Source organism: Austrofundulus limnaeus, unplaced genomic scaffold (assembly GCF_001266775.1).
Source record: "Austrofundulus limnaeus strain Quisiro unplaced genomic scaffold, Austrofundulus_limnaeus-1.0 Scaffold0, whole genome shotgun sequence".
Lineage (NCBI taxonomy): Eukaryota > Metazoa > Chordata > Actinopteri > Cyprinodontiformes > Rivulidae > Austrofundulus > Austrofundulus limnaeus.
The window spans coordinates 9,786,902-9,793,887 of NW_013952402.1; the positions used below are offsets into that span (position 1 = coordinate 9,786,902).

At 38.3% G+C, this 6,986-nt stretch overlaps 1 protein-coding gene across 8 annotated transcripts in view; it reads right to left on the minus strand.

Annotated features, from left to right (window-relative positions):
* Positions 1-6,280, minus strand: part of LOC106513529 (protocadherin-15) — a 207,090-nt gene extending 200,810 nt beyond the window's left edge. For all 8 annotated transcript variants that reach the window (XM_014002479.1, XM_014002461.1, XM_014002432.1 and 5 more), the window contains exon 1: positions 6,089-6,280. The gene's annotated coding sequence lies outside the window, so the exon portion shown is untranslated. The remainder of the gene's footprint in view (positions 1-6,088) is intronic.
* Positions 6,281-6,986: the final 706 nt, after the last annotated feature.

Below are 6,986 nucleotides of genomic sequence, written 5' to 3' on the forward strand. Positions count from 1 at the left end.
TTGTAGGGACACTGTCTGCTCTGTGGTACAGAGTCCTGATCACTCCTAACTTGTGTTTCAGTGGGTGGTGGGAGTCTAAATGCAAACATTGGTCTTTGGATTCATCTAAAGTGAAATAAAAGTTCATAAGTGGCTCAAGAGGTTAAAGGGAGAACAGCTACTGATCATTGTTCATTTTCACGTATGCAGATCACTTAAATAAAAAAAATATATTTAAACAATGCTAAACAAAAATATACTGCTGGAAGCTATGACCCATGTGATTAGCTGTAGAATGTGAAGGAAGCAGGGATATCAGAAAGCTGTTGGTCAAAAAAAGAAAAAAAAGAAAAAGGTCTGAGCTAATACTTTTGAACTGATTAAAAACTGTGTATACTTATGCTGTATATATAACAGAAAATGTAATGCAAAGGTGTAAGGCATGTTTAAACAAATATTCAGAATAATAAGTAGGCAATAGATTCAGCTGCTGCAGCCAAAGTCAACAGAGCCTGGTGGTCTAAAGCTCCCACTTTCTCAAATTCAGGACAAGTGAGACTCAGATCTAAGAGGCTCTAATCCCTCAGCCTTAGTCATCTCATGACCACAATATAATTCTCTAAACCCTCGCTGAGCTCAGTTCATACGGGAACCATGACCACTCTGCATCTGCTTAGTATCAAGACTGACCTATCTATGTCACAAGGCACACTGCCACGCACAATAGGAACCACTTAGTCACATGGCCTTAAACACATGCAGCTGATGCCACACAAAGGATTGTTTTTCCCTTTTGGAAACCTTTCACCACACCAAGCGACATTTATACCAACTAATCGCAGCATAGTGCTGACTGTCACCAYGTTTTTTTCTAAAAGTTTTAACATATTTGAATCACTAATCCATGCAAGACAGGCTTATACACTGTCAAAAGGCGAGGAATTGTTCAGTAAGATACTAACAAAGGGATGAAAAGATTAATTCTTTTTTTTTATTAAGCTTACCACAATCAGCAAAATCACACGTATTTTAAGCATCCTGGTATGGCAGCTGCAGTATGGCAGTTTTGTATAATTATGAATTACTTTTAGATACACAGTAAACTTGATTAAGATGGGTATAATAAAACCTGYTCATCCCAAAGTAAAAGCTGATATAAAAGGTAAGTTGGCGAATCAATGTGTGGTCATCACTTTTTCGAAGTCGTTCCAACTTTTTAAAGGCCAAAATGAATTCAGTGAGTGCAAACATAAAATAAGTTTTATGTACCAACTATAGCTGCATAGGAGAGAAAATTTCCTAAATTTCCRTCCTTCTTTCTGTTAGCACGACACTCCAAACACTTTCTTGACTTTGGCATCTCAAATACAATCATCTGAATCAAATGTGGGCTTCAAGAGCAGGTAGTCAATTGGATTAACCAAATTTATTACTAGCAAACAAAGTATGGCTGCCTGGCACTTAGAATAAATTAAATAGAATTTCAATGCAGACCAAACAGCCATTTGCAAACCAACAAACAAGTTGACACCAAGGCAAAATCAAATAATGTGGCATCTGTATATCATTGAAAATATGCAGCAGTGTTATAAGGTACCCATAAAAGTGTTCACTCTCTTGGGCGGTTTACTTTTGTTTTGCCATTATAAATTAGTCATGCTTAACACAAATGGCTGCAGCAACTGTTCTTCACCAGTCAAAGCTTCATGACAGAGTGGGAATGAGAAAGCCACTGGTGAATAAAACGCATTAAATCTTGACTAGTTGGCCAACTGACATGTGGAAGACTCCATGGTCAAGTGCTTCTCGACAGCAGGCCCTGGAAGGCTTGTGAAGCTAGAGGGCAAAATATCGGGAAATCATGGAGGGCAATCAGATGCTGTCTGCAAAAGAATTATGTTGTATGAACAGTCCCTCCTATCTCACCTACTGAAGCTTGTAATGACGCTGAGTCACAAATTAGACTGTAACAGTGACAAATAACGTGGAGAAAGTTCAGCTTACACTGAAGTGCACCGCAAGCATCAAAACATGCTTTGAGGGGATTTATGCAGTGATGACAGCATCCACAGAAGTAATGCCAGCAACGCTCTAGTCAACACGGATGGAACGCACCCCATCAGAATGAAGAAACAACAAACAAATAAATAATGCAAATGGCCTCAATTCAACTTTCAATTAGGGGTTTGTATTGCTCAGCTCATCCCTTTGTAAAGAAATCAATTCAGTGCTAAGTAAACTAATTACCGGCCAGTTAAAGGTAGGTCTATTTTGTCTTCAAGTCAGTTCCAGYTAACAACTCTTGACATTTCAGGCATTTTTGTTGACATTCTTCGACTTTACTATGTGACTTTTATTAATACGAACGTCTCCTACAGATTTATCAAAGGTGACTTACTTTCTACAGTGCACTGTGCTGATTTACGTTTCCATGTATTTATTTCTGATCGARAAAAGCTGACATTTGTCCTTGAGATGTTCCTTCAATTAAAGCTACAATATGGTACATACTGCACAATGTGAAATGGAGGTCAAGTTATTAACACTTAGTACCAGAGAGAACTGAATGCACAGTCAAAGTATATGAAATACACATCAATATTTGTTTACTAGCTTTCCTGATAAAAGTAGAATTTCTTTACACTTTAGCATCTCTCTTTTGAAAAAGAAAACTTTAATTATAAACACTAATTAGAAGATATGTACAAATGYCAACTGCCTGATCAGTTGGCCAATTAATTAGGTTGATCTAACCAAGCAGATTAAAAGGCAGTCATCCCTGTGCGCAGCTCTGTGTCATTACACTTGACAACATTTGAAATTATGTTGTTTTGTAAGGGCTCCTCCAAAGACAGAGTGCATTTCACAGCAGTAATGCTTTTACAGGACAACAATAGCAAACCCAAAATGAATTTGCCCGACAAATTACACAATTTTAACTAGAGATGCACCAACTCCTGTTTAGTAGGCCAATATCAATATCTAATTTATGAATAGTTCTGACCTGTCTATACAGCTTTTCCAAATTATATTTCAAAGAACTAATGCAGGGGTCTGCAACCTGTGGCTCTGGGGCCACATGTGGCTCCTTGGTCCCCCTGAAGTGGCTCTTTGAAAATGTGACCAAACATGACAGAATATTTTTTTATTATACCCACAACAGAAATCAATTTGTATCCAAATATGCAATCAATACTACTAATACAAAAAGTAAAATGTTAGCTTGTTGTTTGCTTAAACATTCCAATTTCTTTCTAAGATCTTTCTCTCAAGTCCATCAGAATTGTCTTCAAATAATTTGAAGACCACAACATAATAAGATTATAATATTTCAGTTGTACTAGTTTTATGAAATTCAGTATAAACTATGTATGGTATTTTTCTTGTTTAAATGAAAATGGTCTTTTATTTGTCCTGATGTATAGTAAAAAAACATATAATAATAACAATATTTTTTTAGTTTTATAATGTCTCCTCCACTGACCGCAAAGGTTCCCGAAAAGGCCTTGAAAAGGCCCACAGACCACCACTTGCTAATCACAGTTGTAGCTTGTTTTGCGGCTCGGGACACAGTGAGCCTAGGAGCACAAACGGCTCTTTTGATCAAAGAGGTTGCAGACTCCTGAACTAATGCATTCAAAAACCACAAATTATATTTTTAACTAGGATTGCACCGATTGCAGTTTTCGATTTTGGTCAATCCTGATTTTTTTAAATAACTGATACTGTCCAGTGCTATGAGGTCACAATACACCTTCAATGTTCCAAACATATATAAAGGTGACGATAAATATAAGGGGTGGGGGTGTCTATCAATTGCCACAAAAATAAACAATGATAAAAGACAAACAAATAACTAGTCAGACATTTTTTTTACATTCTTACAACCGTCAGAGGAAAAAGACAACATTCTTCTTTAGGAGTAATGTGGCTAAATTAAAACAAAAGGCAAACAATATTGTTGTACACTAGTGCCGAGACCACATTGTCATTTTTATTATCATAGCAGCATGATATACTGGTTCTCTACTAAACAGTTTCCATTTGCATTTGCATTCCATTTATTTTGTACCACTACAGGTGGTGGAGATGAAATAGAGAGTTTACTTGGTCTGTTATCTGACACCGAGCTGCTGATCTGATAATAGTGGTCGTACTGTGCAGTATCTGCCCTTCCCCACACGGAAACAGAGAGGTTGACAGTAAATCATAACACAGGCTTATACTACCCACAGCATTGCCTCTTAATGTGTGAAATTCCATCAGTGGAAACCGAAACACCGGGACTAAGGTGAAAAGAGAGAAAAAGCACTCCACAGTCGCTCCTGTTTCCTCATCTTCTCACTATGCATTAGGATCCAAATCATTTCAGGCATCGCTACCCACGAGTCTCTTATCAAATAATATTGAAAAGTTGCCCTAAAGTCTCCATTGTGCATACGAATGAAATCATATTTGCTGTATGATTATTAAGTTACGATAGTAATTCGCTGTAGGAAAAAAAATGTTATCTATCCTACAATGAAACCTCTATTGTTTCATCACTTTTAAGAAAATGTAAAACAGGTTTCTGGGTTTAGAAAAGAGGAAACTATATCTAACCAAACTTGAGGCTGTTCTAAAATTATGCCTTTGGGATAGTTTGTGTGCATGTGTGTTCTAGTGCCTGCTGTCTAAATATCTGATAAACCACTAGAAGAATTTCAATGAAACTTGCAGAAAGTAATCAGTTGATGTACCTCTACAGTTGAGCAACATTTGGAGACAATCCAATTCAATAATCACCACAACTAATCAACATTATGATACAAAAAAACAATGGCTATAACCAAGTCAGTTACAGATATTGAACTATAATTTGATGTGATAGTTCTGAGTGTGACATCTCACAATAACAGGCTTTAGTTGCTTTACTATAGTCATCTTTTCATCAATGTTTTTTATGCAAATTTTGAAGTATCACAGAAAAGGTTAATGAAACCAGCAAAATTTGACAAATCTTCAATTTCCCCCAAAAAAAGGTTTTTATGCTCGCTTGCGGCGGTTTTTGCTTTACTTTTTTTATTTAAAACTTTGGCAATAACCATAGGAGCCCGCCTCATTTGTCTGTTAGCAAAATATATCATGGACCACCTATCAGGTTTTAATAAAACTCTCAGAATGCAATCATTAGATGGACATCTACAACTGATCAACTTTTAGAGTCACTTTAAGTTAAATGGCTGTCACAGCTACACAACTTTGGCAAACACACACAAAAAAAATGCTCCAACTCAGCTTCATTCGCACATTTTGAGCTAAAATTTGATTTAATTGTTGCTGAGATTCTCTAATAGGAGATATCTCGCAATAATGATATTAAACATATCAGTATTTATTTCACCAAAATGAATAACTATCATGAAATGATCCTAGTGTAAAAGTTTAGCTGTAAGCCACTATTTTAGATAAAGTATATGTTTTTTTATTTATTTTTTGAGTGGCACCAGTCATAGTTACATGGAGACAATGTGTCTTTAAACTGCACTTTGCACCTCATGCTTATTTGTAGAGTAATTGGTTTTAAAGTCTCATTGGGGCTATTTTAAACCTTTAAATTGTGTGGACTCTGGACCAATCAGTCTTGTCACCATTACCCGGAGAATATAGGCTAATGCCTAATAAGTGAATTAAGCTATTGGAGCAAAGATAATTCCCTCCTATTCACACCTGCAGGGAGATTAATTGCATACATGTGCACATTTTTTTTCTTGATGCAGATATCAGGTAATAAACTAAAACATAATTCCCCAGAAATATATAAGAAATAAAAACCTGCCGCAGTAAACTGCCCGTTAAACCGGACACTTTCCCGTTAGTCCATCCTCCCTCAGATAATCCACAGTGAGCGCTGATGCTTTCGGTTACTGTTTGAAAACTTCCACCTCCAGAGATTAGACTGTGGTGTGGAGTTGATGGCGAGAAACCGACACGATGCGGTGAGGACAGACTAGAAGTGATGTAACAGGCACCCTATGTTCTGTGGGGTTCAGGAGCGCGTTTCGCGGGAGCGTCGTGATAATTAACGCCTGCTGCGTGTCATCGCAGAAACTTCAAGGAAACGCCTTACCATGGTTAACTCCAGAAAGCGCTCAGCAGGAAACACAGCCAAAAGAGGTAGAAATCCCGGGCGTGGGTGCAGCAGAGGCAGCAGCAGCCTCCTCATCAGCACTTTGGTGCCCGAACGATCCACCGGCGCGCTGCAGCCTCAGCCTGCCGCTGAAGCTAAATAACTGCATGGATGGAATCACCCGGCTCCGGTTCTCTGCCTCTCTCTGTTGTCATGACGTGTGAGGCAAGTAATCTTATTACAGCGGTCATGAAAGGTGAGCCGGGCTAAAGCTCCGCCGCCCCGCCCCCTCCTCCCACTACTACTTGATATGCTCCAGCCCACCTCATGTGGAGATAGATTGTACTCAACAGGATGTCTGCCTTCATGTCTGTGGGAGTGTGTGTGTGTGTGTGTATGGGGGTGGGGGTGGGGGGGAAGGGTCACCATATCCACCTATATAAGTAGTCAGCTTGTTCCACACCGTTTAGTTCTGAGGGTCAACAAGAGCTTTTCGATGACAGCTGTCAATTACAGGGAATTAAATCCATTGGTCGGTTCTGGCTGCGCCTACTGGAGCGCGAGCTGAGAAAGAACACCTCTGCAGGCAGAGTGCTATAATTCACCTGTCACTTAACTACAGAGCTGGACCTTTCTCCCCTGCAGCTTTACCACTGTCATGAAAAAAAAAAGTTGAAAAAAAAAACAAAAAGAGAAAAATAATTCCATCAGTATGTTTTAATTGGCTGTTGTGCTGATTAAGTTCCCACTAACGGCTGCAGAAATAGACCTATTTAATAAAACAGCTCCAACATAAGAGGAACAGAGGGGAACGGTCCTTCTATTTAAAGATCATGGGAGCTTCAAAAAAAAAAAGAAAAAAAAAGAAAAAAACATGTCCAGAAATGCAGGTTTTATT